Genomic DNA, 11828 nt, shown 5'->3' on the forward strand with positions numbered 1-11828 from the left:
TTAATGGTGAAAGTTGGAACAAGTCTATCAATAGACTAACTTTTATAGATAAAATTAAAATTAAGAAAAATACAGTTAAATGTGAGTTTTTTAAAGTCTGTAGAATAATATTTATTTGGTTGGTTAGTATCACCTTTTTTAAAATTTATTCAATCATCAATCGTGAGACACAGTTACAAAGTTACAAAGCTTTTCTTATGGGCTTTCAGTCATACAATGTTCCAATACCCATAGACCAGTATACATTTCCCACCAACAATATTCTTCATATTCATCCTGCCACCCCCACCCCAGCCTTCCTCCTCTCTGTAAAGTATTTTCTTCTTTGTCTGTCTGTCTGTCTGCCTGCCTGTCTGTCTGAATTCTCTCTCTCTCTCTCTCTCTCTCTCTCTCTCTCTCTCTCTCTCTCTCTCTCTCTCTCTCTCTCTCTCCTCTTTTGGAATCATGGTTTTCAGTACAGATACTGGAGGCTATCGTATTTGGTCCTTTACCCACTTTCAGTACACATCTCCCAACCAGAGCAATCCTTTCCAACCAGCATTGCCATAATTGTTCCTTCTCTGTTCCGACTTCCGTCTGCCTCAGACCTGTGGCAGGGTCCAAGAAAGGACAATTCATACATCCTGGCCCTTCCTTGGGTATTAATCTTATACTGTGTATTTTTTTATATCCCATAAATGAGTGCAACCAATCTCTGTCTGTACTTCTCCTTCTCACTTATTACACTCAGCAAGATAGGTTCTATGTTCATCCATTGTTAAGCAAATGTTATGAGTTCATTTTCAATAGCTGTATAGCAATCCATTTTGTAGATGTGCCATAGTTCCTTTAACCAGTTGTCTGTTCTTGGCATTCAGGATGTTTTCATATCCTGGCTATTGTGAAAATTGCTGCAATAAACATACAAGTGCAAATATTATTGTTGCTGTGTGTTTTTTCAACCTAGGGTATTTTCCCAGAAATGGTACTGGGTCAAATGGAAACTCGGTTTCTATTTTTTTGAGAAATGCCCGTATCATTTTGCAAATGGCTGAAACAGTCAGCAGTCTCAACAACAACAAATGAGAGTCTCTTTTTCCCCACATCTGTGCCAGCACTGGTTGTTCTTATTCTTTTTGATATGTGTCAGTCTTTGTAATATAAGGTCATATGCCATTGCCACCTTGAGTTGCATTTCCCTGATGATTAGTGATGTAGAACATTATTTCATGTGCCTTTTGGCTGGAGTAAAGCTATTACTATTTGCGGATCACACAATATTATACTTATAAAATCCTCAAGACCCTAAAAAAAATGTTCCTAGAAACATAAGTTTGTATAGTAAAGTGTCAGGTTACAAAATCATTATCCAAAAGTCCATGACTTTCCTATATATAAATAATGAAAGAGAATAGTTTTTTTTTTAATCCCATTTGCAATTGTGCTTAAGAAAATAAAATACCTCTGAGTCAGCTTACCTAAAAAGGTGAAGGACCTGTACATAGAAAACTACAAAAAACTTCTTCAGGAAATTGGACAAACGAAAATGGAGACGCATCCACTGCTCATGGATCAGAAAGATAAATATCATCAGTATGGCAATACTCACCAAAGCATTATTTAGATTTGATGTGATCCCTACACAGTACCTACGACATACTTCAAATAAATATACAAAACATTCCTGAAATTCATATGAAACAATAAACCTCCAAGAAGAGCCAAAACAATCTTTGTGGGAAAGATTGGGAGGCATCACCTTCCCTAATCAAATTGTACTACAAAGCAGTGGTTATTAAAACAGCATGGTATTGGAATACAGACAGATCTGCAGACCAATGGAATAGATTTGAATATTCTAACAGAGACACTCATATATATATAAACATTTAATCTTCGATAAGGGAGCAAGAAGTATAAAATGGAGTAAGGAAAGCCTCTTCAACAAGTGGTTCTAGGAATATTGAACAGTTGCAAGCAAAACAATGAACTCAGACCTCTGTCTAACCCCAGCCACAAAGGTCAGATCAAAGTGGTTTAAAAGACCTCAATATCAGACCTGAATCCATAAGGTTCATGGAGCAAACATAAGCAGAATCCTCCATAACATTGATGATAAAGACATCTTTAAAGATGAAATTCCACTGACCAGCAAGTGGAAGCAAAGATAAATGGGATTATATTAATCTAAGAAGCTTTTGCACCTCAAAATAAATGGTGATAAAGATACTAGGACAACCTATGAAATGGGAAAAATTATTTATTCAATACCCATCAGATAAGGGGTTAATATCCAAGATATATAAAGCACTGGTAGAATTTTATAAGAAAACCCTCCCTCCTTATATTTTGTGTACAAAGTTCTTTCACCAAACATATTATTATAATAAAAAGTAGCAAAATTATTGTATTGAGGTTTTATAGATTACTATGATGTTAATATTTATATTTTAGACATGTAATATTACTGTACCACATCCATGAAATTTCCAATATCTCTCCACCATATCGTAAAATATTTTATATTTGATAAACTGTATAAACTCAGTCCTGAATGCATAGCTATAGTTTGATTGAGGTGGTTATGTGAGACAATTAAACATATTTTATAAAACATATCACATTCAGGGACCCTCTGCACCTAAAGACTTTGATTCCAGAGACCTAACACTTTCGGGCATCCAGCGCAGCTTCTAATAACAATGACTGGGACTGCGAACTAGGCTTCAGCTCTGTGCTGCCCAGGGGTGGAATTTTTTCCTCCCCACCCCGTCTTCCTGCTCTGGTAGAATTTTCCCTGGACTTTATACAGGAATCCAAAACCGTGCGGACGCTGCCGCGTCCACGCGACTTAACATCTATAATTGTCAGTGATGTGAAACGGTTCCTTTTGTACAGGTCTGACTTGGGGGTAAACTCCAAATAATAACAGTAAGTTTTTGTTGAAATATTGAAGGTTATTAATGTAGCAGCCACCTCTCTGGACTGTGAACTAAGCAAAAGCCCCACACTGCCGACGTGGTGTGGCGTACACCATACTATGAGGCGCGGGATGGGGGATGAGGGTGAAAAAAAAAAAGGGAAAAGGAAAAAGGAAAAAAAAAGAGAAGAATAGAAGAATAGTTATATACTTGTAGCAGTGGGGCTACATATCTCTTCATTCCCAGCAATGGAAAACTAATTATCAAATGCTTCTTTGGTAGTAGGTCTGTCTCTCTTGGGTGGAAACTCCAACAACTATAGTGAGTTTTGTGTTGAAATATGGAATGTAATCAAGGTAAAGAACAAATGAAGTAAAATTCATTAGTTATACAGTAGGGGATGGGGGTGGGGGCGGGGGGTATACTGGGGTTTTTGGTGGTGGACTATGGGCACTGGTGAAGGGATGGGTGTTTGAATATTGTATAACTAAGACAAAAACCTGAAAACTTTGTAACTTTCCACATGGTGATTTAATAAAAAGTTAAAAAAAATAAATTAATAAAATAATTCACATGGTTTAGGAAAAAAAATACATATCACATTCATAATAGCTTATAATGTATTTACTTGTAATGAACCTTATATTTACTAGTATCTTCAAATAAGTTAATGATTAATAATGCATGGTTTTTGTCACTTACATCACAGAAAACAATCTAGAAAATTAAAATTATTTAGAAAATAATACCATTTAAAACTGTAAGAAAATTACATTCACCTGGTATAATTATTCACCATGTGTGACAGTTGGTATTAAACATTTGGGACCTTTTTTATTTTGATAACAAGAAATAATGTGAACAATAGCCAGTATTCTATTTGAATGTCAAGGGTGAAGATGGTTAATTAAGCTGTTCAGATATCTACAGGACACATGACGTGAAACAAAAATGAATGGATCAAACAATAAAGAATAATCCATGAAATAGTTTATGTGATTATTATTCATCACTGCAGGCCAAAGCCACTATTTATCTATTTCTTTGGGTAATAATGTCACTAAAAATGACACCCTAAAAAGGTTAAAAACATTCATTCATTAAACTGCAATGAAAAACTTAAGAATATTACCTACTTTAAATAAATGAAAAAGATCATAATATATAATTTTCATAATAAAATAATAAAATGTTGATGTATATCCACCATAAAAACCATTTCATACGTTATAACATTTGTATGTATATGTATTACTAGATTCAAAATATGGTATCAATAAACTAAAATTTATCAAAGGTATATATGTGTGCACATTTTTTTGTGAAATTAACCTTATATTCTTGGTTTTGGAATTTTATTCAAAGAAATTATAAAATCATTTAGTCTACTATGATATGAAGGACTTAGAACTTAGTATTTCCATAGCTTTGAAGGCATTATATTTGTGTTCAGTTTATTGATAGTAATATATAAAAATGAGACTACTAAACATTACAATATTAAGCAAGACAGAGGCCCATATCAAAATTTAATTAAAAAACACAACTTTTATTGACTACCTACTGAAAGCAAATCTGTAGAAATATCTAGAATACAAATAATGAAGCAGGGTAAAATAAACTAGTGAAACCATGCAAATAAAATTTTAAAGAAAACAGAAGAGACAACATTTATAAAATAAAACTTGGGCTGGGGTGAAGATAAGGTTAATTCTAATATGTATATTCCATTCACAAATATGGATACTGAATTTCTAATGAATGATCTGTCTACAACAAAAACCCTGGACCAGGTGGCTTCTTCTGAGTTTTCAATGCTATTATGCTACATATATTTTTCAAATTCTTCTAATAGATTGAAAGATTCAGAAGTTTTTCAAGATATTTTTGCTTTCTTTTGTTTTGGGGTCACATCCAGCAGTGCTCAGAATTTGTCTTGGCTCTATGCTCAGGGATTATTCCTGGCATAGTGAGAGTACTATATGATGCTTCAGGGATCAAACCCTGCTGTGCTATTATTTCAACCACTACAAAAATATTTTATGAGGGGCTGGAGTGATAGCACAGCGGGTAGGGCGTTTGCCTTGCACGCGGCTGACCTAGGTTCGGATCCCAGCATCCCATATGGTCCCCTGAGCACCGCCAGGGGTAATTCCTGAGTGCATGAGCCAGGAATGACCCCTGTGCATTGCCGGGTGTGACACAAAAAGCAAAAAAAAAAAAATATTTTATGAGATCAACATTACCCTGCATTCAATATAATTCAAAAAGCATAAACAAAACATTACATTATAGACCAATACTCTGGATGAACATGAAGGCAAAGATCTCACAATATCTCTGTAACTCCATTTCAACAATATATCTCAATATTATAAGAGAAGGAACCACTAAGTAAATGATACTTGGAGGGCTTGCTTGGGATGGGAGATGCATGCTGAAATTAGACTAAAGACCAAACATGATGGCCACTTACTACCTGTATTGCAAACCATAACATCCAAAAAGAGAGTAAAAGGGAATGTATCTGCCACGGGAGGGGTGGTGGTGGAGGGTGGTGGTGGAGGTGGGGTATGGGGGTGGCAGGATGGATACTGGCAATGGGAACACTGGTGTTGGAGAATGGACAATGGTGGAGGGATGGGTACTCGATTGTTGTATGACTTTAACATAATCACGAAAGTTTGTACGTCTGTAGTTGTATCCCACAGTGATTCTTCAATAAATAAATAAAGTTAAAAAAATAAAATAAGGCATGGGTGAAATGAAAAAGAAAAAGAAAAAAACGTGTTACCAAGGCATTTCAACATTACCAAGTAGAATTTATTCAATAAATACAAGACTGATTCGGTAAATAAAAATAAATGTAAAACTGCTATGTTCCTCTGCTCAGTCTGTATTTATAGAATCATAGGCCTACCTGATACTTAGTATTTACTAGCTCATAGAAATTATAGCCAGAATTGACATCTAATCACCAACCAGTTTACCTAGGCATGCAACAACCCTGTTATCCCAATTCTACCTAGCTTTCTTATTCTTAAGAGTGAATATGAACTACTTGATGGTTCCACTTACTATCGTTCAATGTGTGCTTCTGCATGATATTATTCAAAACAAATGCATCAAGTTCACAGGTTGCATGATCCCCTCATCCACTCAATATTAAAAGTCAGCATAATAGACTTGTATCAAGATCTAAGGAAAAACCCTAGTCTAGCAATCTTTGATGACAGATATCCCTCATCTTTCTTTTCATATTCTTCCAATATATGAGCATTTGAACATGAGAGCATATCTATGGAAGTCTATTCACCAAAAGGTGAAGGAACTTTGAATACAACCAACTTTACACTTAACAAGGTCTTTCAAAACTTCTGAAAGGACTTTTGTGGCTATTAAATAAAAATAGTACAGGAGGCCACCCAACAGTTTTTTTCCAAAAAAGAGTATTATAAACTATATAACTTTCTGCTAGTTATCGCTCAGATATGTTTAAACGTAATACTCATTCATACAGTATCATATATGAATTAGTACATTTCATAGAAGCAAAAATCTGCCCTTATCACGGTCTATCAGGCCTGTCACTGTCACTGCCACTGTCATCCCTTTGCTCATTGATTTGTTCTAGTGGGCACCAGTAACGTCTCTCATTGAGAGACTTATTGTTACAGTTTTCAGCATATCCAATGTCCAATACGCACGGGTAGCTTGCCAGGCTCTGCCACGTAGCTCGATAATCTTGGTAGCTTGCCGGGCTCTCTGAGAGGGGCGGAGGAATTGAACTCAGCTCAGCCATGTGAAAGGTGAATGCCCAACCCATGTGCTATCACTTTAGCCCTATCTATCAGGCCTATGCAAAAAAAAAAAATAGTTGTAGCATACCCCTGCTCAGTACCCACTACAGCTGATCTTTCATTTTACTACTACAAATGAAAATGGACCTGACAAATGGAAATCCCCAAATAATTGCAAACATCAACTTATTGAACAGGGGTGACTTGAGTTCCTTTTATTGCAACCTCCAGTTGCTGCCCAGGTTTGTTGGATTGTGATGCAAAAATAGGTTCCAGGCTCCATCAGTAATGGGCCCTGATCCAAAGCTCAGATTGGATAGTGCTCAGAGCTAAAGCATCTGCAAGGCACAGGTGACCACAAATCCTAAGTGGTGATATACTGCCTCACAAGCACAGAGTTAAAAATATAGACACAAGAAGACAAGAAGTCAGGACCTTAGATCATTGCTCAAGTCCATTTACATCTATGTGACATGAAATAATACCAGGACTAATGAAAATAGCACAAAGAAATTAAGCCACATCAATTTACAGGAACAAAAATCCGGTAATGTATGCATCTAAAAGAAGCTTGTAAACTGCTTGAAGACTTCAAAGCAACAATACTTGCAAAATATAATGATATTACAAAAAGTCAATGGGAGAAACCATCAGCAAAGTTGAATACAGATTTATGGGGAAAATTAGAAAATTAATTCAAACAGAGCTGTAGGAGCTAAAGAGGATGGTTAAATACTCAGCCAGCAACAAAACTCAAAAAAAAGGACAGAAGATAAAACACATCAGTGATGTTATGGCAAGGTACACAATATCATCAACAATTAAGGGATTGTGATAAAAACAAAAAAACAAGAGAAACATTTTTAGTTATGCAGAAAGTTTTGAGTTCCAAGCAAAAATAATCCAAACATAAAACACATTAAGATTAATTTAAAATGTCAGGAATGAAAAATAGATTTATAAGTAGCAAGAGAGAAGTAAAGTCTCACAGTCAAAGGAATCCTCATTATGTTCAAATTGAAATTTTCAACTAAAGACTGGAAAATAACAGTATTCAAAAATATTTTCAAAATATTGAGTGATAAAGACCTCCAATCCAGAATTATTTATTCTGCCATGATATAGATTATATTTAAAAGTGTTTAAAAACATTCACAGAAACTCAATCACTGAGAGCATTCAATGCCTCCAAACCAGCTCTACAAAAATATAGTCTTCTATGACAAGTAAGGATACATCATTTAAACTGCAATCAAACATTAAATTAAAAAATCATTTAAACAAAAAAATAACTAAAACAGTAAAACCTTGTATCCTTACAAATCAGAAAACAGCAGCAAAACCCACTTTAAACAAAGTAAGTACCATATTAAAAAATAAGAGAAAAAATCAGTTGTTTAGAAACAAATAATACAGAGTCAATGAAACCAAGAGCTATTAAAATAAACAGTCAGTCAGCCCCGGTGGCCTAATGGATAAGGCATTGGCCTCCTAAGCCAGGGATTGTGGGTTCGAGTCCCACCCGGGGTACAAGGGTTGCGTTTTAGGCTTCATTGCGAAGGTTGAGAAACCAAACCGCCCCACCTGAATAAAGCAGCTCACAGGTGACAAGTGTGGAGACTTTCCTTTTGGGGCTGGAGTGGTAGCACAGCGGGGAGGGCGTTTGCCTTGCACGCGGCCGACCCGGGTTCAAATCCCAGCATCCCATATGGTCCCATGAGCACCGCCAGGGGTGATTCCTGAGTATATGAGCCAGGAGTGACCACTGTGCATTGCTGGGTGTGACCCAAAAAGCAAAAAAAAAAAAAAATACAAAAAAATTAAAAAATAAAATAAACAACAACAGTAACAAAAAATCCAAAAATAACTAAACAGCCTTGGTTAACTCCTAGCTGGACTAATGAGGAAACATAAAAAACACTATGTATCTGATCAAAATGAAAATATAAAAATTGTAAGTTACACTTCAACAATACAGAAGATAACAGGAGGTTACTATGAACAACAGTATATCACTACATTCGAGAACCTATAACAAACATGAAAATTCCTGTCACAGTCATATAACCTCCCAAGACTGAGTTGGGAAAAAATACAAAAGTTAAATACATAAATGAGAAATAAGAAAATTGAAACAGTTGTAAAAAATCTTTTGCAAATATTTATTTGAAATGAGTGTATTAATGAATTCTACAGACTGTTCATAGAATGATGGCCTGTACATATCTAATGCTCTTCTAAAATATTGAAGAAACAGATCTCTTCTCTGATGGCTTCTAAACTTTAATTTCCAAAAAACCTTATTTATTACATTGAAATAGAAGCAGATGCATTATTTCATTATTTAAAAAGAAGTGCAATAAAAGAACACACGTTTGCCATGAATTTAAACTACTGTTGAAAATTTTGAACGACTGTTGAAAAATTTGAACTATTTTTGAAAAATTTTTTGAGGTTCAGAGATAGATACTTGTATTTGAATACTGACAGTAATTTATAATTTAAAGTCAAAAAAGCTTTATTTCTGTTTTGTTACAGCTTTATTTTTATTCTTTAGAGGGAATTAAATTTTTCTCTGAAACTAAGTATCGAATCTAGACTTCAAGAAGTTCTAGAGTTCCTCTTTATCTAACGCCAGGTACTCAGTAAGTGATGGTGACATTGAATGGTCTCTTTATTGTTAGATTTGTTTTCAGATATTTTTCTTTTCTTCTTGATGCCAAGAGTAACTTGTTCTTTGATGAAGCTCTTTTTTTTTTTACCTTTTATTTTTTATTTATTTATTTATATTTTTTAAATTTTATCACCATGTGGAAAGTTACAGAGTTCTCAGGTTTATGTCTCAGTTATACCATATTCAAACACCATCCCTTCACCAGTGCCCATATTCCACCAACAAAATCCCCGGTATACCCCCCGCCCCCCACCCCAACTGTATAACTGATGAATTTCACTTCATTTTCTCTTCACCTTGATTACGTTCAATATTTCAACACAAAACTGACTATTGTTGTGGGAGTTACACCCCCAAACAAGATAACCCTAATAAGGAAGCATTTGATAATTAGTTTTTCATTAAAAGATTGTATGTTTTCAGGTTTTAGAAAAGGCTCGATGTTTCCCAGTCCCGAATCCTGGAGCCGTGTTAGTTGCTGCTCAGTGTCGCCAGGGCTCCATCTGGAGAAGGTGTGCTGGCGGCACCTCCTCCTTCCGGCTCCCTGGTGTTGCTGGCCCCAATTCTGGTCCGGAGCATTTTCCGGGCCGCGTTGCTCACCAGAATGCCTGCCGCTTCTCTGTTGATTGTGGCAAGATGGCGCCGAGGGTGGGTCGAGGGCGTGACTTCCGGCGGCCGGGACCACTTGGAGTTTTGGGCTTGATGAATCTCTTTAAGATCATTGTGATAAGTTAAATGCTTCTGATATATGAAGAAGAACTGACTGTGAGCTATCAGCAGATATAGTCTCTAATAACTAAGTTCAAGTGAAATCTGTCCCTGTATTAATCAGTCCTTGTGAACTACTTCTGTTGTTGGCTGCATGAATAGGTTTGACCAGGACATGCAAATGCTCCACCTTACTGGGAAACTTTTATACCAGACTTGTTATCAGATATCTTAGAATAACAACCATTACTGAATTTGAAGCTATTAATTTTGAACATAAACTTTTAGGCTTCTATCTCAGGACTGAATGAGGAACTTACATGTTTTGAACCACTTTTTGAAAGCATCTGTAATGGCATAATTGCCTTTATGACTTTCCAGTGAAATGGAAATATCTAAGAAAATAGTCTGTTTCTTGGCATTATTTTATTTGATATTGAAAAGGAGCAATAGCAGAGTGGGTAGGGCATTTGCCTTGCATGCGGCTGACCCAGGTTCAATTCCTCTGTCCCTCTCAGAGAGTCCAGCAAGCTACCAACAGTATCTTACCCACAGGGCAAAACCTGGCAAGCTACCCATGTCATATTCAATATGCCAAAAGTAGTAACGACAAGTCTCATAATGGAGACTTTACTGGTGCCCGCTCGAGCAAATCGATGAACAATATGACGACAGCACTACAGTGCTACCATTGCCATGTGGGGTCTATTTGATGTATTTTAGGATGTTCTATACACATAGATTACTTATTTATTATAACAACAAGGGTAAAGAAAAATAAAATGTAATCTATTTATGTGTAAGCTTCACATTTTCATTTGATGGCTTTCATATTAAGATCCATATAACTTCTTCTATGATTATATGATTATATCAACAATTTTGCAGAAAGATTTAGACAAGAGTCAGCATTTATTTATACTCTAAGTTAGAAAAATGGGAGTAGTAGGCACATACCTCAATACAATCAAAACAATATATAAAAATCAAAAAACTAATATTATACTCAGTCATTTCTTAGATTCATAGGCAAATATTGCTTAATTTTCACATATTTTCAAATTCTTATTTCCTTTTTGTGATTTTCATCTAGTTTCATTTAATTTTGTTGCCAAGTATACTGGTATGTGATCATTTTCAATTACTTAGACTTGTTTTGTGCTCTAAATATGATTTATCCTGGATATTCTTCATAGTCCTCTTCAGAAGAATTTTTATTGCACTCTTTTAACTGAAGTCTTCTAAGTAAGTTAGCTACCTAGATTAGTGCTAAAATTCTGAATATATTTTTCATCAGTTATAGTTGACCTATCCATTATTGCAAAAGACATATTTAAGTCTACTCGTATATTTTGTCATTTTTATTTAAAATTTGTATTATAAGGTGGATAACATTCTTCCAATAGTATTAACACTTATGGTATTAGTATACAAAGTCATTACTCATCATTTTGATAGATCTTATTCTCTCAAGTTTGCATCAGATATTTAGAAGCTCTGATGTTATAACAGTAGCACTGTTTGTAAGAGATGTACACTATTTTTGATGTAGTTACTTTTAGTCTGAAGTAGGACATCACAGGACTTCATTGTAGCTATGGATTCTGTTTTGTGTTCTCTGTGGTTTCTTTGTTTCTAAAGAATTTACTTTTGATTCTCAGTTGTTCTATCTGCTTCAAGATCTTCTTCTGACATCTTGAACTAGTGAGGCTATTTTTGTCTTTTGCCAGGAGAGTGCAGAGCTGG

The 11828-nt window shown here is 35.3% G+C and overlaps 1 non-coding gene across 1 annotated transcript; it reads left to right on the plus strand.

Moving 5' to 3' along the window:
- Window positions 1-8157: 8157 nt before the first annotated feature.
- TRNAR-CCU (transfer RNA arginine (anticodon CCU)) lies at window positions 8158-8230 on the plus strand. Its single transcript has one exon. It is a non-coding gene; the product is annotated as a tRNA-Arg (tRNA).
- Window positions 8231-11828: the final 3598 nt, after the last annotated feature.

The sequence above is a fragment of the Sorex araneus genome, chromosome 2, assembly GCF_027595985.1.
Source record: "Sorex araneus isolate mSorAra2 chromosome 2, mSorAra2.pri, whole genome shotgun sequence".
Taxonomy (NCBI): domain Eukaryota; kingdom Metazoa; phylum Chordata; class Mammalia; order Eulipotyphla; family Soricidae; genus Sorex; species Sorex araneus.